We start from the raw sequence: 21,934 nt of genomic DNA, 5'->3' as shown, positions 1-21,934 counted from the left end.
AAATGATCAATATAGATAAGGGACCGTCTGGTGTAGAAAATGTGCTGTCCCCTTAAGCATAGCTGAGCTGGCAGCTTCCCTCCTTCTTCTCTTCCCCTCAGCCTAAGAAAAACCTTAGCTGCAGGCCTGCATTAAGAGCACTGCAGTGGAGCTGTACAGAACCCTATTAATAAACCAGTTAAGTTACCAACATCTATGTGGAGCCTGAACTCAGCAGTCAAGTTCAGCACAAAGAGACAGCACTAAGCTGATCTATGCCACATCGTTACTGACTGAAGTACAGTGTTTTCCACAAGCCTTCCTCCTGTATTACCTGTGTAAAATGACAGGTAGAGGATGGCCCATGTCCTATCAATATATTTACAACAGTATCCAGCAATATTTTGCCTCCTTTAGAATCATTTCCCCTAGCTATGTGCTAAACAAATCCCCTAACACAAGAACCAGAGAAATAGTATATTTCTGCAGTGAAAAACCTTTTGTTGTCATGTCACTGTTTAGAAGTGAGAGAGGGGGAAATAATTATCCTGCTGTTGAAATCTGTCCTACCAGTTCAGGTTGAAACTCCTTAACAAGCTGTGAACATGGAGAAGGGATGAGCCACTGAAAGAAAGCATGCCCTTGAGCTCTCTCTGTGGGCTGGTTCTGCTCTGTTGATATTCACTGAATGTGTTTTACCTTAGGAAGGGAAAAGGTGGCCCTTGGTGAGGCAAGCTGAGCCTACCGGGCTCTAAATTAAATTAAAAACAACAACAAACCTTGCAGGCAATCTCCTTTTAGAACAAGAATCAAATAAAAATGACTAGTCCCTTTAGGAGAATAAGAAACATAAATCCCAGCAATATGTTATGATCTAGTGCAATGTGAAATAAGATTTTTTCCCCCTTTTTTTTGCATGCCAGCATTTGAGAATTTGCAGTTACACAGACACTGTTCTTGGGCAGAAATGAGGTAGCTCTTCCCTCCTCCAGGTAGTGAAGCCATTTCTAAAATAAATATGCTTCTCTCTTCATTGCATTTTTAATAATTGGATTACCATCAGCAAGAGGCTTGTGGCTAAGAAACACATGACAAAAGCCAGGATCTAATAGACTTAGCAAGTGCCTCTGAGTCAGTACAAGGAAGTCTTCAGTTCAGTTAGTCTTCTTGATGCTGAATTGCTATGTCAATCTCAAAGGTGTTAATGCTAAAAGAAAAAAATGCGATGTTGGTGTCTGTCGTCTCAGAAATCTAGTTATCTGCAGAGGGCAACCATTTAACACAAAGGATACAGTTCTGACTCTGCTTTGCCAAATTCCCCTTGACTTCAATGTTATAAAAAAGAATAAACAATAATCATGTCATTTATATAGTACCAAGAACCATCAGTCGGAATTCAGAGAACTTTATTCTAAAACCTTTAAACCATATTTCACTTTGTTTGATGCTCCCCAAAATTAGCTACTGTTGAGACAAATTTCTTGAAACTTACCAGTGAAATATTGCTGGATGGATAATATGGCCCAAGCTATTATTTTAAGCTGCTTACACAAAGTAAGTTGCTTTGAAATCGGGGAAAACTCCCTGGAAAAGACCCTGATGCTGGGAAAGATTGATGGCAAAAGGAGAAGGGGACGGCAGAGGATGAGATGGCTAGATAGCATCACCGATGCAATGAATATGAACTTGAGCACACTCTGGGAGAGAGTGGAGGACAGGAAGGCCTGGCGTGCTATGGTCCATGGGGTCACGAAGAGTCGGACACGACTTAACGACTGAACAACAACACCCTCGATTCAGATGAAGTTTGTTGTGACTGAAGCTGCAGTCCTATACACACTTACTAGAGATCACATTTCACTGAACAGACACTTATTTCTGAGTAAACACGCCAGGATCATGTTGCACATTCTACAGAAACTGATGGAACAAGTTAGTTGTGATTGAATTAAAGTCTCATTTCTTACAACGGGATGTGTAGCTCAGTCCCATGCATGTCTACGCAGATGTTTCACTGTGTTCAATGGGGCTTACTCCCAAGTATGTATGTATAGCAGAGATGGCCAACCTTTTTTCTGTTGAAGGCTGCTATCTGTCAGGGGCCACATATCAGTGGTTATCAGGGCTGAAGGCAGCAGTTGGCAGGGCGAATGGGTCACCCCTTTTCTCTCTCTTCCTTTCCCTTCCCACACAGCAGGCTGACAGGGGAGGTATGGATCGCTCTTGCCAAAGGTCTGAACTGATCGCATGCAGAGGACTTTTGAAATTAGACTGAGGGCTTTTGAAATTAGGCCGAGGGCTGCAGGTTGCCCACCCCTGGTGCACAGGCTTGCACCCTTAGGGAAGCCTAACTTTAGTTGTGTTGGAATCACCATGTTCAGAATTGTTATGCAAGCTAAGTATCAAAGCTCTATATTTAAAGCTTTCTTTTAAAATTCTGCTATCTAAAGAAATGTCATTTTCTGGATGATTACCAGTATACTTATACATTCCTCTGTCCTCTTCTTGGTGGATAAAATTTCCTTATATCTTTTATCCTTGAAACAAATCTGTGAAGGCTTTTATTAAGACCTTACCAGTGGGGAACTAGAGGCCAGGCAAAAAATAACTTGCCAAAGGCCATCATGTTGTGTCCACACCCAAGCTGTGATTTAAACCCAGATCTCAGAGGTCCAACTTTATATCCAAGGGAGCCACATAATGACTTCTGGGGCTATTATTCCATGGCTTTGTAAACCGCCCAGAAAGCTTCAGCTATGGGGAGGTACAGAAATGTAATATATCATCATCATCATCACCACCACCACCTAGGAGGATATTTCAAGCAATGAAGGTATTCCACAGTAGTAGTGAGTGGTATTCAATATAAATTCTACATTTCTATATTTTAAGTTTTCCAGATATCCTCTTGTGACACAGACTTATACAACACAATGTTACAAACAGTGGCTTGGAAGCACCACTGCCATTACAGTGGCTGTTCTGCTATTCTAGCCACCTATTTTATTGTTATTCTTATTCTTATTCTTGTTATAATTATAATTTATTTGATTTATATCCTGCCCTTCCTCGCAAAGAGCCCATGGAATCTAACAACCCATATAAAACAGTACAACATATAAACACCATTAAAATAACTCTAAAATTACAAGCATAATAAAATACAATAAAAACCATCACTAAAATAGATAAAATGCTTGTCTATACCATAAAAGTCTGTACAAATAAATATGTCTTTAGCTGGCACTGAAGGACAACAGTGTTGGGGACAGATGAATCTCAATTGAAAGGCAGTTCCACAGCCAGGGTGCCACCACCAAGAAGCTTCTGCCATGCATGGTAGCCCCATGGGTCACATTCCTCAAGGGCACCACATGCAGCGCCTCCCTGGCTAATCTTAAATCCTGGGTTGGTTGGTACTGGGGAAGCTATGCATCTTGCTAATGCATACTTTCTTTTTCCCTGGGCAACCCTTCCTTACTATCAGATAAGCCAGATGACAAAGTTGCACAGGCTTACATTTCCTACATGTGGCAGGAGCGGAAGGTCCTTAAGAAACTGCCTGAGAGGACCTGACTCTTCCACAACCCTGGCAGTGCTATGCTGAGGGCAACCTCCAACACTCTGAGCATGGGGTCATCTCCAAGTGCAGGGACAATTCCACTTTACAATAGCAACAAGTGCCAATCCCAGGCACTCTATTGACATATCATTGATTCATGTGATCAAACAGCTAACGTGGTATTAGTAAGCACTAATATTAGCATTATTATTCATTAAACCACTATTACTGTCCTCAGGGAATGGCGGACATGAGAAAACCACTGTCATAGTCGTTGTATTCAGTACTTATATTGTCTTCATTTCAAAAGCTCCAGGTGGCTTAAATGGGGTTCCCAGGGATCTCACACCCAGACACACCTGCTTCACTTCAACAGTGCTATAGCATTAAGAGCTGAGATACTGAGCTATGAGTCTGGAAGTCCTGAGTTCAAATCTTGCCTCTGTCATAATAATATGTATTATTTCTGAGCACCTAAAAGAAAACAAGATGTGTAAAACAAAATTAACAATGACAATGCAAGCTTACAATCAAAATAAATAGATTTACAAGGAAAAGGAAGGAAGAAGGTGAAGGAGAAAAGGCAAGAAAATAGAGGAAAAAGGACACTAAGGTCGCAGTGTGTACACTTACCTGTGAATAAGCCCTATTGAACACAGTGAGAGTTACACCTGAGGAAATGTATACAGGATAGCACTGCATGTTAAAATCTGAGTGCACTGGAGAGAGCCAGAGTGGACAGGTATGTCTAGAGGTGCTTCCTAAAGAGTGGGAAAGACAGAATGATCTCACTATGTCTTGCATAAGCCACTATTCCCAAAGCATTTGAGGACGATAATAATGCTGTCCTACCTAACAAGGTTATTGTAAAGGATTAATAATGCCTGTGAGGCACTTCGAATCGGACACTCTAAAAGCAGTATATAAATGTGGTTTAACAAAGAAACGCAGTCCATTCAGTGTATACGAGATCAGGTTAGGTGGGATATGCTAGAGTGTGGGTGTGCTGGGATAAGCCATGAGAAAGGGAAAGGCAAGAGGCAGCCACCCTCTACGCACTCATATGGTTTTGCTTCTGATCCATGTAGAGTCCAGTGAAGGGGACCAGCCGATCAGCGTATACGGGAAACGGCAGAGGCCTGACGGCATGGTGCGTCCAGCCTCCATGAGCAGCTCTAGACTCGCTGCACTCGGGGGTGGCTTGCGGCCCGCCCTTAGTTCGGCGGCCTCCTGATTGCCCTCAGCTCCGCGGCGCGTGTCCCCAAGGCGCGGGAGAAGAAGTAGCAGGCCTCGCGCTCTCTCCCTGCCGGCTGAAGCGATTTCAGGCCGGCTTGGGCCATTTAGTGGACCGAAGACCCATGAAGCCTTGCGTGAGTGCGTGACAGCCCTGCGTGCGGAGCCAGGTGTGCCGCGGTCGGCGGCGAGCAGCAGCGCCACGCTCACCCCGCGAGCCTGGGCAGGGCGGCAAAGCGCGGGCCCGGAGGAGGCGTCCACCTCGCATTCAAGGACGGCGCGCGGGGGCGGGAAGGATTAGACGACGCATCTGCAATTCCAAAGGGGAGAAGCTGCGCAGACGAGGAGGGCCGCGGTCACTGCGATGAATAACTGAAAGCCCCTGACTGGATGGCTGGGGGGAGGCGGGCAGCTCGGCGAAAAAGAGACCTGCCGGAAAGGGGAGGGAAGAGTTGTTGCTAGGTTGCTGGTGGGGGTGGGGAGCAAGGTCTTGCCCAGGACACGCCGAGTAGCCTCAGGTTGCCTTTCAAGATAACATTATCAACGGTAACAGCAACAAACCCCTCGGCGCGGCGTTCCTCCAGCTCTCGACTACCCGCTGCAAGCACACAATATGGGGATCCCCTGCTGCTGGCGCATTCTGCGCCGTTTCTCCCTGGGGTGGTTCGAGCAGCGCTTCCGTTCCTAAGCCTGCCTGGGTGCGCATATGGGATGCCTTGTGGCTCCCCAACGCACAAACACCCCAGCCCCGATTTCACTAACAAGCGGTGCTTGTAACCTCGCCGCCGCCGCCGCCCTGCAACGCACCCAGCGTTAGTAGTCTTTAACTCATTATCCACCTGGCAATTGTTCCGGGCAGCTTCAGCGCCCTGCATCGGTGCCACCAGGGCGCACTGGTACGTACCTACCGTAGCGCAGCTGGGGAATTTTGGACCCTGGACGAAATGGTCTTATCGAGGCCCCCCGCAAACGGCCATGTGCGTTACTTCACTTGGGAAGCACACAACTAACATTTCTTCCGCTTCTCCCCTCGCCCCGCCCTCTATTCCACGCTTTAAAACTGCTTCTACATTCCTGGTATGTTAGAACAACAACAAAACTGCCAGCCCCGATAAGAACAAAATAACACTCTGAGCATGTGCCGCCCGTTTTGCATTTTAAACTCCAATCACAGCGCCATCATGACTGCAAGAATACAATGGAGTTGGCTTCTACCGCCCGCATCACCTGCTGATCTCTGGGTGGGGCTGGACTTTGGGCTGTGGGGCCCTGGACTTTGGCCCCAAGGCCCAGCCCCAGCTGCACCAGCGGGTACCTATCAAAACACCCTCCAAAGTGACGTGTGGGAGCGGCGCAGCATGCCTTGCTGGCCAAGGGACCCCGGAGTAGCTCAAGGCGCGCACGGTCCGTCTGTCTGTCGCGCGCGCGCGCGCGCACAGGGCTTCAGCCCTCCTGACCTGAACTGGGCATCTCCTCCTCACCCTACACGTCCGTAGGCGCAACGTATCCCTCAGCAGCCCCACCACCTTCTCTCCCCTTGAGCCCCATTCTCCCCTAGGGAAAGACCTGCTCTTCCCCTCCTGTCCAGACCCAGGCGCCGCGCATCCAGAGCGCATCCCAGGGCCGGCGGGGCCCGCCCCATCTGCCGCACGCGTGAACTTCGGCGCTCGTGTGCCCCTCCTTCCCGCTAGATAGTGTCGCCGCGATTCTGCCGCCGCCGCCGCCAACGACAGGACAAAGACACATTAACACGTGATGGCAACTGAGCTTCATAAATGGGACCAGGAGGGAAAGAAGGGGTGTGCGACGAGGCAGGCTGTTAAGAAGGGGAGACGTCGGGCAAGCCGCAACAGTAGCAGCAGCAACAGCAGCGGAGGAGGACTGGGCTTAGGGGAGGGCGGTGGGCGCAGCTTCTTTCCCTTCCAGGGTGGTAGGGAGCGCGCTGAGGAGAAGCACATGGCGAGGGACGCGGGCGGCGGAGGCCGGCGCACGCCCTGACTGGCTGAGAGGAAAAAGGAGCACTCTCTACCTCCTGCCTTCTTCCTACCTCGCTCCCCGGCGGCAGCACCGCCTCCCCCCCCCCCCCCGTTCTCCTCCCCTCAGTGCCGCCTGGCGGAGAAGCTCGCCCGCTCCCCGCTGAGGGTTCGCTTTGGAGCGGCGCGTCTCGCGAGTCGGGCGGGAGGATCCGTCAAAGGCAGCACGAGGCGCGCAACGCCAGCCCAGGAGAGCCGCGCTCGCCTCCTTTCTCCTCAGCCGAGGACCTGGAAGAGACGGGGCCATGTGAATGGGGAACAAGGTAAGGGAGCGGCGCTCTGGGGGCTCTTCTTTGGCCAGGGACACACGGCCGAGGGGGTTGGCCGCGTCTCTCTTTTACGGGTTGGGGTCAAAAAGGGAACCTAACAGGGGCGCTGCCCAGCAGTCCTTGTCGCCGCGCCTCTGGGAGAGCCCCGATCGAAAAAAGACGCGTCCGCCCATGATCGTTCCATGGAGTCGTGATGTTCTGGAGCAAGGGGCGAGCGCCTTTAAATACGAGAAACTCACCGGGCTAACCTAAAGGTGCTCGTTTACTGTCTTACTCTTCGCATTCACAAGGCACTTGAGAGTTCGGTCCACATGCACTCGGAGTCTAGCAAAATCTCGATTTAGCTTGTATCTAGACTTGAATCCCGAACCTAAACATACTAATCGCGGTAGAAGTTGCTGCCAAGTAATGTCTTCGGAATGCTAATTAATGCATGATCTATTTCCCTAGTGGATGGATTTTTGTAAATCTTTCTTTTAAGGGAGCTCAGGTAGCTTACGTGACTACCTCAGTTAGCTCACTGTGTATGTATGTTGTGTGTTTGTGTTTATATATACTGTCCCACTCAGCCGTTTTCTAGGCAGGATTTGTGTATCAACTGTATTGTTCTATCTATAGATCTTTTGAGAAGCATCTACATACTGCATTCTAAAAGTGAGCATTTTACTATATAGCATCATTGTACACAACTGTTTAAAATAATGGTCTGTAGCTGAAATTCAGAACAATGCATTAATGAAACCCCACAACACCTGATGAACCTGGAAAGTTGTTTGTTGTTTTTTTTTGCCGTGCCAGAACCTAAATTCCTGTGCTAATGCCCTTTGTTAAGGGAAGAAAATAATATTTCTTGAATTATACAGGAGCATAAATAGGCAGAAGGCTACTTTGGTGAACAGTCACTACATTAATTAGTGATTAAAAGGAGAGTCCTCTTGGATGTTAAGCCTAGCACCTTAGTCTAGGTTTTGGTGCACTTCATCCATTTGAGATTAAAATGGCAAAGTGGTATTTATCTGGGTTTTAGATGCCTATTTGTTATTGATATGCCTATGTTTTAGCACCATTATTGGAAGCTATCTGCTGGAACAAGCCACCAACAAAATCAAGGAATTCTGAAAAGCAATCAGCATTTTGTAGGTGCATTAATAGTAGTTCTTTACCTATATATTAATTGTATATTGCTCTTTCCTTTCCTTCATGTTACAAGTATAATTGGTGTGACCTAGAAGAGATCAGGGCAATGTGACTATGTAATAAGGTGAGACTGAGTGGATGGGACATTTATTTTCTCTCAGTTTCATTACATCTGTTAATGGATATGATTTTAACAAAGAGGGGAAAATACAAGATCTGACAAGAGGCAGCTTCATACACACTAAAGACTGGTAGTTTTATGGTTAATATGCATTCATTCTTCACGCAGAACCTCTCAGAGCAGTCAACCTTCTAGGTTCCCATAGGACTTTGTCTGACATAGAGGGTTTCATCTTTAATCCTAACCCTTTGGTGATTAATAATGGAAGACATTCTTATTGATTTTTCCTGTATTATCTCTTCTCTCCCCTAACTCCCAACAGCTTAGATTTTAAATAGCAGGGAAAGGCCTCTATAGTTTTTTGTGCACTGCTTATCCTGGATGCAGAGATGCTCAGTGAGGTATCAAAAATGCAAAACGCTGACCATTCAATACCCTCTAAATATTTCAGGATCTTTTCTTTTTTTTTAATCAAACCTGATATCTGAAATAGAATGAGCAAGGAGTGGTTCAATCTTGGTGTTAAGCATCAGGTATTTTTACAAGCAAACTCTTCTTTGGGAGGGCTTCTATCAAAGATAAAAGCTTAATCTACAATGAAAACCTTCCAGGGCGAGGTATGTATGAAGTCTTAGACAGAATAATGCTCTCTGACACCACTTTACTAATATTACTTAATTCAAAACTATATAAGAATGTTAGAGGATGAATGTTATTGCCTTTCTTTGAACAATACTGTGCATTTTACTTTAAGGAAACAATAGTACTTCAGCATATAATATGCTATAATTGCCTATTGTGTAGTTACTCCAAAACAACAAGGGAAATTATGACAATAAGCCAGATCTGAGAAATCTCCCACTTAGGGTTATTTGTAAATCTTAAGAAATAATTGTGCAAAGTTTTATTTATTTTTTAACTTAAGCTTAAATGTGGTGGTGTGTTTTTTCTCACTCATCCTATATGTTCTTCCAGGGTTATTGTTCTTCTTTGCTTTAAAGAACATGACCGCCCCTGTGCTACTTGCATTATTGCTATCATTGTTTGGCCTAAAGGATGCGGCCAGAGTAGCATGTTTTATATTTAATAACATTTAAGCAGTGAGATGGTTAATACTCTTAACAGTTAGCTGAGTATAGTTTATTATTTTTCCTAGATTACAAATAATGAAAATTACACAGGTTTGCTCTTTTCTACTTAAGAAAAAGAAGAAAAAACATCTCATTAGTATTGTGACAGATCATGTTATGCAGCAAGTGTAAATTAAGCATGGGAGAGAACCATGAATAATTGGTTTAAAATCAAATAAATACATGTTAACTTGTATTCACTTGGAATTAGCTCTATAGCAAAAACACACATAGGGTAATCTTTTAGGATATATAATGAGATGTTGAACAATTTGAATAAAATTATCTTGAACTCAATTAATAAAACCAGTAACTTCATTTTAAAGCTAATGGGCACTGAAAAGGAGGTGAAATTGGCCAGGTATAGAAGAATGCTTTCCATTAATCAACCCTCCAGTAACACCTCAAATATACTGGAAAGGAATGACAAAAATTCAAATTTGGAAAGTATCCAAGATTTGTTAAATAAGACTGCAATCCTAAATATGCTTACTTGGGACTAAATTAATTGAATGCAATGGGACTTGTAATGGGATTATAGTCCTACATGCATAGGATTGCACTGCAAATCTCCTTTGATCTTTTTTGTGGTTGTTAGATAATTTTGTTGGCTCAGTTGCATAAAGGACATCCTTAAGAGTATTAATGTGTTTTTTTTTTAATGGATGATGCGTCCAGGCAAAGTTTGCCTTACTGTTTCTGAATTCAGATTTTCAGTTAGACAACTGAAGTCTTAAATATGAAAAGGCTTTCTAAAATTGTTTCGTAGTTTCATATCGTGGCATAACTTTGCTTAAGAAAGATCAGAGACTGAGATAAAATTGAAAATTTCGGTCTTGCTTTCATCCTGAAACTTTGAATTCTAGTTTGCCTTTGCATTTAAGTATAGTTTGGTGATTAAAAAGCAAGCAGAAGACCTAGACATAGTTATTTAGTTCTGACAGAAAGGTTTTGTCCTCTCTTGAAGGTACAATCCTATTTCATCCACTTACTCCCACACTACTTACTAATTTCTTATGGAGGAAGATTTTTTTAAAAAAATCTAAAAGATACATGTCTTTTCAGAGCAACTGATTCCATGAATTTTCTCCAGCAAACCAATCTTCAAAGCGTTTTCAGAATTCATTTTTGCCCCTGTTAAGTGTGGGCCTTTCTTATCCCCTTTGTTCATGGCTATATTATTAGTTTTAGAAATTCTGCACTTTCAGAAGAAAATGGTTTAGTGCAATCCCTCCGTATTACAAATGTCTAAAAAAAGTAAGAAGAGCTATACATTTTTTAAAAATAGCTGCATATCCAAAGTGAAAACTTGGGTGTTTCCTTTTTTTTGTAACAAAACATTGTACAGCCACTGCTCGTTTAAAATGTCTATTACCAGCAACTCTTAACACTGGGATCTGGCCAGGTTCAAAGCAACTGTACAGATGGACACAGAGACCAGAGAGAAATATACCCTTTTAATGATAACAATACTGCTCTTGTTTTCCTGTTTGTAATGGGCTGTATGCCAGGCCCTTGTATTCAAGAGCAGTTTTGCAAATGTGCCAAGGCAGACCTAAAATGCCATTATGTTATCAATATGAAAATAAGTTGTGATGAAATTTAACCTGCTCTGGTTCTGCACTGCTGGCCAGTCTGCACACATTTGTTCCTGAGAGCTATGATGAGTCTGTAAATGTGCATATAGGGTTATCGCTCTTTGTATATAGTTGTGTTCCTAACAACACCCACTTGCTCTAAATAGATTTTAAAATATGTAAGGTGATATTATTACTGTTAATAGTAATCTGAACCACTATTATTTCTATGAAATCGTTCTGGTCAGTATTTTATATAAAAGTCTAGATTTTTACTTATCTGGAAAAGCTTTGTGTAAAGCTTCCTTTCTTGCATAGACTAAGAATACGGTTAGAAATTGAAAGCTGAGCTACATTTTGTCTTTATGCATTGTTGGTCATACCAGTGGCCTTTATTGTGCTCCATTCCTAAATGCCAGCAGGATCAAACCCATGTTTTCAGTATGTTGCCATACTGGCGGGGTAACCAGATACAGTAGAGAACAAGGCTTCTGAACTTCCACTGGTTGTTTAGGGAATTTGAGCAGTGTCGCTTGTCATATGGTGCTGCAGGGGTGAGAAAAGCTGCACCTGCCTAAATTCCCCCTCCTACACAACTGTTGAAGGCTCAGGAACTTGAAGGCTCAGGAACCTCTGCTGCATCTGATCTCTTGGCATATTGGCAATAAATGCTTTAGATATTTTCTTCTTCATATCAATTGTATACACTCATGATTAAAGAATAAAAGAATACTGCTAAAGGTGTAATACTTTGCTTTCAGTATTTGCATGATCTAGAGACGACCTTATCGCTGCAGCACTCGTGTTTACTGAGTTAGTCATGTTCACTAGAAAGAGTGGAGTAGAAGATGCTGATTAAGAAACACTATAAGAATCTATTTTAGCCCAGATGGAGTAAATTTTCACACCTGCATTTTAGGAAAGCTTGCAAAGTTTTTCTCCCCTTGATGACTATGTGAAATTAGTAAGGAATCATTATTTTTAGCCACGTCTGCCTGTTTTTAACGTAGTGTGCTAATGGGAAAGATCTACTGTATCTTCCATGCTAAGAATTTTAATCTAGGTTTATTTACAGTGTACTGAGAGCAAATCTAAATATGATCTCAGTGGAGATCTTCCGTCTGCCCCCCAATTCTACATTCTCTCTTTTCAGAAAGTTTGTGAATGTGTTTCACATACAATAGATATTCCAAACAAAATATCTCTGGCAAATATTAAAACACATTTAAGCTGCAATCCTATACACATTTACCTGGGCGAATGTTCCACCCAACTTTATGGGACATACTTCTGAGTAGACATGGCGAGGATGGTTGCTGTAATATTCCTTAGCTTGATTACACTTCAGCATTAAGAATTCTGATTTGCTAATACCAAGAATTACCTCAACATTTGTAAATGTTCTTCATTGCTCAAGTGAGTGTAAATAATAGCGCGCTCTCTCTCGCTCTCTCTCTCTCTCTCTCACACACACACACACACACACACACACACGAATTATGCATTTCTTTAGCATATGGAAATTCATTTTTACATGAAAACATATTTTTGTAATAGAAGCTTAGTGTTTCAATGTAACCACATTTTGTTATACTTAACAGGAGTGATATATTCCATGATAACTCTTTCATTTTGTTTAAATAAAAGCATCTGCACATTTTCATGGCAAGTACCAATGCCAGGCAATCTGGTGTAGTACCTTAATATGCTAGGACCAGTTATTCGTTACCCTTAGGTCATGCATCTGAATGCCCTTTTAACTTGAATTCAACTTTGAAGATATACATAAAAATCATATTAAGAAGGGTTCTTGTGCTGATAATAGAAGATGTCACATTTAGTAAAAACTTTTTTCTTCTTAACTGCAATGCTAACACAACCATGATACTTTATCAGTTATTTTCTACATCAATATACCCTTCAGGACTAAAGTAGGAAGAATATTTGTAGTTGCATTGATCAGCTTCTGTACTCCAAGAATGGCTCAGCAACTGGAGGTTCCTGGGCCAAATCCAGTCCCCATCTGGCCTCTCAGTTGTTAGCCTAGAAGCAAAAGAACTGTAGAGAGTATGGTATTGGTGACAACAACTTGTTGACAAACCAGACCACTGTTGGGGGATTCAGCTTGACGTGCTGACTCACTGCCCTTCTGTCCCTTCTCAAACCAGGGTACTATTTTGTTGCTAGGTAGCGTTTAGATAAGAGTATCCTTTTGTGCCCTGGTTCATCTCTCAAATATAAGCTTGTATAGTTTACTCTGTACAACTGATGTGAACATTTAACTTCACACACTGGATTGAGTGCTTCTGAATTATCTTCAAAACCACATAGCATCAACAGTTCCCCTAATGAGTAGTGGTACTCTTTCAGATTAGTCTTTCTTTCCTTCCTTCCTTCCGGAATCTGACAATAACTTTTCAACTTCACCTTTGTGCTGTTGCACCAGATTCCATTTTCAGGTTTCTAATCACAGTCTGCATTTATTGTTTGATTCTGTACTGCAAGCCTTCTACACTGAAAATACTGCACAGTCCTCCATGCCAAATCTGACTGGGAAATTAATGATAATCATAATTGTTTTGCTATTAGCTAAAGCAGGGTATGTCAACCGTTCCGCAAACCAACTTTTAAACAAAAGCTTAACATAAGAGCAACATTTACTCAATCCTGTTCACTTTGTTTGTTTTGGGGTAGAAAAAGAAACATCTGGACTATTGTTACCTAAATTAGCTGAAGAGGTACAGATCTAAAAGAGAATTTCATTTCCTCTTTGTTTCCTTTATCATCTCTTTCTTGCCTTCCTGTCCATAATCCTGGCATCATCCCTCATGCTGATTTTCCTTTTCCTCCCACATTTACTACAGCTGTAGATTCATAAATCCATTCACTGCTTAATCTGCAAGATGTCCTTAGGCCCCTAGCATCTCATTTCTACTGTCTAATGAAGTCCTTATCCATACTCCAATCACTATAGTCCAGCAAAAGGATAGCATTTTAAAGATTATATACATATGAAACACATTGGTTTACAGCTAGCCCCCAGTCTTGAATTCTCTGATCTAAAAGCAACTTAAGGTAGGTCAAGTGTATAACTTCCTATCATTACTAAAGGGCTCCATCACATGGAGTTTTTATCCTGCGATTGAAATTGCTCCTTCACGGAAGTTTGCAGGCTCTTTACATGGTGCCATGACCCTCCTGCACTAAACGCCCTTTGTTCCGTTTTTAAGTAGATCGCAGATAATGAGCTGTCAAATTACCCCGTTGTGTTCTGCTTCAGTTTCCTCTGTGAAAAGACTTAAAGCGGCAAGAAGAGACACAAGATCCATGAAAGATAATGGAGAACTCAGATGCGGGGAGTGGGGGAGCGCATGTAAAGGGAGTCGGTTGTGATCCTGCATTTAAAACGGAAGCAGAAAGCCCCATTTTTAATGCAGGATTTAAGGCTGGTGTAGAAATGCCCTAAATGGTGGGAAATCATAGAATAGTAGGGTTGGAAGGGGCCTACAAGACCATCAAGTCCAACATTCAGGACAGACAAAAGGAAGCTCTTCTTCACACAGCACACAGTTAAATTATGGAATTCACTTCCACATAGAATAGCATAGTCATAGAATAATAGGGGCCTATAAGACCATCAAATCCACTACACATGGTGTAGTGATGGCCACCAACTTGGACAGCTTTAAAGGATTAGATAAATTCCTGGAGGATATGGCTATCAATGGGTACTAGACATGATGGCTATATATTATCTCCGGTATCAGAGGCAATGTGCCTCTGATTACCAGTTATTGGGGAACAGGAACGGGAGGAGGATGCTATAATTGTGCTCATTTCCTGCTGATGCACGTTCCCATAGGTATCTGGTTGGCCACTATGTGAACAGAATTCTGGATTAGATAGGCCTTTGGTCTGATTCAGCATGGCTCTTACATACCCTTCCATTTTATTAGTTGGAATATATGATCTGTATCTTTTAACATTACGTTTTCAACATTTGTAAGAAATTGTAATGAATTTGAGTTCTTGAGATAGGATATAGTTAAAATTTACATATAGTTGAGTAAAGACATGAGAAATATCCTCAAAAGCCTTCAAATACATTGTATTCTTTACAAGTTCCATTTAAAAACTGTGCTCTAAAAAGTCTTCTATGTATCTCCTCTAAGCCAGCTCAAGAATCTTCCTTTTTTGCTCACCTCAACACCTTGATTATAACTTTACAACTACTGGACACAATTCTATAGGCACTGTCTTTATGTATTCTCAGGTCTGATCAAATAGCCATCAATATTTTGACATAATTAAGGGGGGAAAGCTCCTCCCCCTTACTTTTCTACTGCTTCTCTATTCTTCTTTTCCATACTAGCATGTTAGGTGGCCCCATAGCTCAGTGGTACAGCTCATGCTTTGCCTGCAAAAGGATCAGTCCCCAGCATCTCCTGGTAGGGCTGGAAGAACGCCTGCCTGAAATCCTGGAGAGCCATTTCCAGTCAGTGTCGACAGTCCAGGGCTAGATGGACCAGTGGCTTGACTCAGTATAAAGCAGCTTCCTATGTTCCTATGTTGATCCTGGGCCAGAATAGACATCCACATTATGGAACAAAATGCATGGCACTGGGATTCCTCCTAACATACTGACATCACTAGTTGCATTTTAGAATTGCATGCTAGTGTGCAGTACTTGGAAAACCATTCTAACAGTTCTAGTCTGGTAAGAGTTCTGTTGTGATCAAGGCCCATCTGCAAAAGTTAAAAGGGGAGCATTGCCACTAGAATTCCAAAATTATGGGACAAGGAACAAGCAGGATTTAATTCTTCTATAGAACTTTGAGCTGGAGTAGGATGTAATTTCTCTGATTTCGCCAAGGCTACTTACTGACTCAGCCTGCAATCCTATTCTTGGTTACCTGGAAATAAGCCTCATTTAACTTAATGGAACATCCTTTTGTTGTCTAAGCCAAATGGATGAAACTTTCATCAAGATTAAAACCAGCAAAGCCCCATCTTTTTTCCTCCTTCTTACTGTAGGTATCCAAAATGAAGTTGGGGTATAGCAGAGAAAGAGAGAGCTATTTGTGCTGGACACAGAAAACCTTCTACAAGTGTGCCTAATTACATTAAGGACATCCATTTGTTTTTGCTACTGAAAAATGGACTTGCTTAATTTTTGCCTGAAAGTTTTTTTTGTTTACATCTGCACAATATTTCTGGAAATGACTTTTACCAACTTTCAGTAAATGCGTAGAAGAGATATATTAGGAACTATGAAAATGTTAGTCGGACCTTTTTAGTCAGGGATAAAGCAAAAAAAGCAGAAGCTTGGCACTTCTTCTGGGCACTGGTATTATATTTTTTAAAGTGTGTTTTTTCAGTAACCATAAACAGCAGATGTTTTATGATAAATATGAGTGCATTCTTATGCAGTCTTTCTGGGATTGTACTTCGTGTGGGTTGGGAGTTGTAATCCCACTATTAACTTCAACCAGGCTCTGAGTGGTATCAAAGTGCACTGTTTGGAGGGTACAATTGCAATGCCAGTGCTTTATGGTTACACAGAGTTGATGTAGGTAAGTGTACACTTGTTGTTTGTAATTGCTTTGCAGATTTTAAGTACAAATAAGGTCACTAACTACTCTTTCCAACTGATTTTCTGAGTTCACATTTAACCATGGCAAATGTGATGTGAGTGGACTGAAGGTATAACTGAAGTTGCTCCTAAGACAAAACACTTTCTTAATAAGAAAAGTCCCCACTTTACATCAAACTGCCATTCCTACATACTTAATGTCTTAAGCATTTTTATGGAGATTAAACAAAACCCTAAATGTATTTTGAATAATTGAGCTGGTGCCAGTATTCATTTATTTTTAAAATATGTACAAAGTCTTTATACTTTCAACATTTGAAGTTACCCACATAGCCAACTAGGGTAGTTTTGCTTTGTTACTACTGTTACTCTTTCTCCACCCTCACTTACTCTTGTTTGCTACATCATCCTGTTGCAATTTTTGTCCTAATATGGACACTAATCAAACTCATTTTAAGTCTCATTAATTTCACTGGGAGAGTTGAAAGTAGATCCCGTGAAGTACTAGTTCCCCTCTACTCAACACTGTTAAGCCTCATCTGGAGTACTGTGTCCAGTTCTGGGCACCACACTTTAAGAAGGATGCAGACAAACTGGAGAGGGTTCAGAGGAGGGCAGCGACGATGATCAGAGGACTGGAAAGCCCTATAAGGAGAGACTGAAAGAACTGGGCATGTTTAGCCTTGAGAAGAGACGACTGAGGGGAGATACGATAGCACTGTTCAAGTACTTGAAAGGTTGTCACAGAGAGGAAGGCCAGGATCTCTTCTCGATCATCCCAGAGTGCAGGACACAGAATAATGGGCTCAAGTTACAGGAAGCCAGGTTCTGGCTGAACATCAGGAAAAACGTCCTGACCATTAGAGCAATACGACAATGGAACCCATTACCTAGGGAGGTGGTGGGCTCTCCCACACTGGAGGCATTCAAGACGAGGCTGGACAGCCACTTGTCAGGTATGCTTTGACTTGAATTCCTGCATTGAGCAGGGGGTTGGACTTGATGGTCTTATAGGCCCCTTCCAACCCTACTATTCTATGATTCTAAGATTGAAGGCAAAAGGAGAAGGGGACGGCAGAGGATGAGGTGGCTAGATAGCATCACCAATGCAATGAATATGGACTTGAGCACGCTCCGGGAGAGAGCGGAGGACAGGAAGGCCTGGCGTGCTATGGTCCATGGGGTCACGAAGAGTCAGACATGACTGAACAACAACAACAACAAAAGTTAAACTCACTTCATGAGTGATAAGTAGTAAGCTGTACACTTGGCAGTGCCTGAAATGCACAGGACATCTAGCAAATTATTCTGTTTTTAGTTAAAGATGATAGGCTGCATTTATAATTGTTTATATCAATTTAATTATTTTTAGTGGAATTGCGCTGCTGGGTTGGAAAGTGTTTTAGATTGCTTTTTTAGTTTTGTAACATTGGTTTATTTTACATTGTAGTATATATTTTATAATACAATTATACAATGTGTGTGAGCTGCCTTGGGAGCTCTTTCTGCCCTGAAAGGGTACATAGAAATACTGACAATCAATCAAACAATATGGCTGAATCATGCCCTCAGATTGTAAACTTCTAGATTCAGGAATTCATTTGTTTAAAGATGCTTGCATGGCCCTTGGAAGTATGGAGCCCTGTGTCTGAAGTCAAGGGAGGGACTGCCTATTATTCTTGAGTTATTTTACTCTTATCTAATATTAAGCAGGGAAAATGCGAAGGAGCTGTATGGCCTTCACAGTGTTGGGGGTGTGGATGCAATCTTTGTTCTCCAATAAGCCACTGTCCCTGACCTTCACCTCTTTTGCTTCCTGACATGTTCACATAATGACAATAAATTGCTTAGGACCACTTCACATATCACACAGTGGCAAATACAGGTTTGCCACTGCATCTACATATGGCAGGGACTTGTGACCAGTCTCATTTCTCTGGTGATACATACATGCAGATGGAGTGGTGTTTGCCTCATGCACACATTACAGATTCATGTGAAATATTGTGTATGTACCTCTTAATAAAACATAGGCTGTAGTCCAATGCACACCTAGAACTATGGAGTTGGGAAGGATCTCCAAGGTCATCTAGTCTTACCCCCTGCTGATGCAGGAAATCTTCTGCTACAGCATCTCTGGTAGATGGCCATTCACCTTCTGCTTAAAAACCTTTAACAGAGTCCACCACATTCTGAAGCAATCTGTTCCACTTTCAAACAGCTTGTACTGGCAGAACGTTGCTCCTAATATTTAATTGAAATCCATTTTCTTGTAATTTGAACCTGTTGGATCAGATGGGTAAATAGGTCCTATTGAAGTAAGTACTTTATTACTTAAGGTAGAGTGGAGAGTAAAGCAAAGTACCGCTTAGCCTGAGGAGTGAACTGGCTTGATCATTCTGTAGGAGTTGGCTGGAAAGGTTGTACACTCAGCACTGCATACGCCCAGCTAAGCTGCATCAGCAGGACAGAGGAATAGATGTTAAAGGGCTCCATTCAATCCTAAGGGGATCCCCTTTTGTGCAATGAATTGTGCCCTTGGTTTTTGAAACAGAACTTTACTCTCGTAGAACAGCTGTTGTTGCAGAACTGGTTTTCAGCTGATTTCGAGGGTAAAGCTGACAGGAGCTAAAGAACATACAGTTCTGGACTATTCATCCCTTAGAGATGATGATCAAAATGTTTTACATCTTCTTAGCTAAGATAGAGAAGAAGTTGAAAAGTCAAAGTGATAAGTATCATAGGAAAAACCATGCATCAAAAGACATTTAAAAGTAAAGATGGATGAATTAGAGTGCCTAATTGGCAGACAAAAGGAAGTATTTCTTTACTCAACTGCACATAATTACCTTGTGGAACTCATTACCACAGGATGTGGAGATGCCATTAGGGTAGTACCCAATGGGGTGCTGCATCCCCACTGGTTCCATTCCACAACTGAGACCCACCACGTCTGCAGAAGAGACAAAGGCACTTCCAAGAACAACCATAAAATAAGCGGAAACGCTTGTCTGTGAAACAGGGCAGGTCAGCAAGGGTTGCATAAGGGAGCTCGCTGAGCTGTCCTGATCCAGAAACAAGCACAAGTGCTCATTTCAGGGCTTCATATAGGAACCATTAAATCTCCATTGCACAAGCAGTGGGTCCTGCTTGCACAGTGGAATTGGCAGGTGGGGCCACCTGCACAGTGGCCCCGTTGGATACTGCCCATAGTTTAGACCAGGTATGGGCAACTTGTGGCCCTCCAGATGTTGTTGGACTGGAACTCCTACCAGCCTTAGCCAAACTAGCCAATGCTGAGGGATGATAGACGTTCCAATATTTGGAGGGCTAGAATTTGCCCACCCCAGGTTTAGATGGATTTTTAAAATAAATAAACAGATTCATTGGCTTGGATCCAGACTAAGTTAGTCATGCTTTAGTCCCATTGAAATTAATCGGACAAGGTAGTAATTAAGACCAATTATTTCACTGGTCTGAAGCATAGCTAAGTTAGTATAGAACCAACCCACTGAAGACAGGTTTATTAGCAGCTTCTATGTTCAGGAGCAATACAACTCCACTTTTTAGAAGCTGGGTGCAAACAGAGGGTAACTATCACCACCATGCCTTAGTTAGGGACTTCCTGGAGCATCTGGCTGGTTATTATTGGGGAGAACAAAATACTGGATGTTATTGATTTTGATGTGATTCACCAAGGCAGTTACTTTGTTCTTGGAACATACTCCATTAAAAAATGAAGCTTCCAGGGACAGCTGTTATAATCCCGGTAACAGAATAAAAACTAAGCATAATGTTAAACCTTTATTAGATTCATTTGTAAAGTTAAATTGCTTAGAGCAACTGAACTTTGTATACGGGAAAGGAATAGGTAATGCCACCCCATCTCAGTCGTAGATTGAATAGACATTGCATTGCATTCCATTTTCCATCCCACTGCTAGATTCCATTTTCTGCTTGGACTGTTCTGTGTCACCTCCATACCTTATACACACAGAGTGGGAGGGGGCAGGAAAAAAATTGGCTTGGAGCACAGCTCACAGCTATACTAGAGCCATAATATGTCTTCTCAGTTAGCAGTTTGTTCCTTGATAAACACAGAAACCCAGTTCAGATGTCACATTGACTTGATCGCCAAACCTTACATGGGCTCTCCTTCCCCTCCCCTCCCCTGGTTTATGTAGTTTACCATAATGTCTGAAGCAGAAAACTATGATTAGCATTACAAGTTCAAAGTTCTTGTACAAAAAATGGCTTGGGGAAAATTCTTGATTTCTAACCATAGTTTACCCCATTCATACATCACAGCAAACTATTAGGGATGTATGAAAGTCACTTACCTTTTCGCGGATGTGATTCGCGGTGGGGGTGAGGCACTCCGTCCCTCCCCCTGGAATCCTCAATGGGGGCAGAGGCAATCCAGTCCTCCCCTCCAGAATCCTGCCCGGCCGGCTCTGCGGAGCAGCTGGCCAGCGGACTGGCTGCTGCAGACGCAAATGGCGGCTGCCATAGCAGCCACCATTTGTGTCTAGCCAGGCTGCCATGATAGGCTACATAAGTATTTACGTAGCCTATCACGGCAGGCAAAAAACAAAAACAGCGTACGCAAATGGCGGCGGCTACAGCGGCCGCCATTTGCATTCCCTATTTTTCACCGTTTTAGCCTACGTAAATATTTACGTAGGCTATTACGGCGAAAAAAAAGGAACGCAAATAGCGCCCACTACGCTATTTGCGTTCCCCTTTTTTTCGCCATAATAGCCTACGTAAATATTTATGTAGGCTAAAACGGCGAAAAATAGGGAACGCAAATGGCGGCCGCCGTAGCCGCTGCCATCTGCGTACGCTGGTTGTTGTTGTTTTGCTTGCCGTGATAGGCTACGTAAATACTTATGTAGCCTATCACGGCAAACAGCAGACGGAAATGGTGGCTGCGGCAGCCGGTCGAAAGACCCGCCGCTGGAGCCGCCGCCGCCGGAACATCCGCCCCAGGTAAGCTTCGTCCCGGGGGGAATCTGCGGGGGGTGGGATGCCGTTCCACCACGGATTTCGGGGGGCCGAATGCCAGTACATTTGGCCTCACTGAAATCCGTGGCAGAATTCTCCGCCATCCCTCCAGACTATGCTTATCACAAATTATGGAAGAGAAGGAGGAATTTGTGCTTCGTGGGTCGGGGGGAAGCATGCAGCATGTTCCAGATCTCCAAGCTATGTTTTGAAGACTGGGCCAGCATCTAAACTGGGCAAGAATGACTACACTCTGCATTAGGAAGTAGCTCCACCTTTTTCAGAAATGGTTA

General features: G+C 42.9%; 1 protein-coding gene and 1 long non-coding RNA gene across 2 annotated transcripts in view; one reads left to right on the top strand and one right to left on the bottom strand.

The window, feature by feature from the left end:
* Positions 1-2,834: 2,834 nt before the first annotated feature.
* LOC146359325 (uncharacterized) lies at positions 2,835-5,088 on the bottom strand. The gene is made up of 3 exons (XR_014787254.1): positions 4,601-5,088; positions 4,175-4,302; positions 2,835-4,015 (listed from the first exon to the last, which is right to left on the bottom strand). It is a non-coding gene; the product is annotated as an uncharacterized LOC146359325 (long non-coding RNA).
* Positions 5,089-6,457: 1,369 nt separating this feature from the next.
* The window catches only part of CNR1 (cannabinoid receptor 1), a 29,841-nt gene continuing 14,364 nt past the window's right edge, over positions 6,458-21,934 (top strand). The window contains exon 1 of the mRNA XM_084831182.1: positions 6,458-7,070. The gene's annotated coding sequence lies outside the window, so the exon portion shown is untranslated. The remainder of the gene's footprint in view (positions 7,071-21,934) is intronic.

The sequence above is a fragment of the Heloderma suspectum genome, chromosome 1, assembly GCF_057233095.1.
Source record: "Heloderma suspectum isolate Gila_16-S chromosome 1, 16-S_ref, whole genome shotgun sequence".
Taxonomy (NCBI): domain Eukaryota; kingdom Metazoa; phylum Chordata; class Lepidosauria; order Squamata; family Helodermatidae; genus Heloderma; species Heloderma suspectum.
The sequence above is the reverse complement of the archived record's forward strand: the minus strand, read 5'-3'. Positions and strand labels throughout refer to the sequence as shown.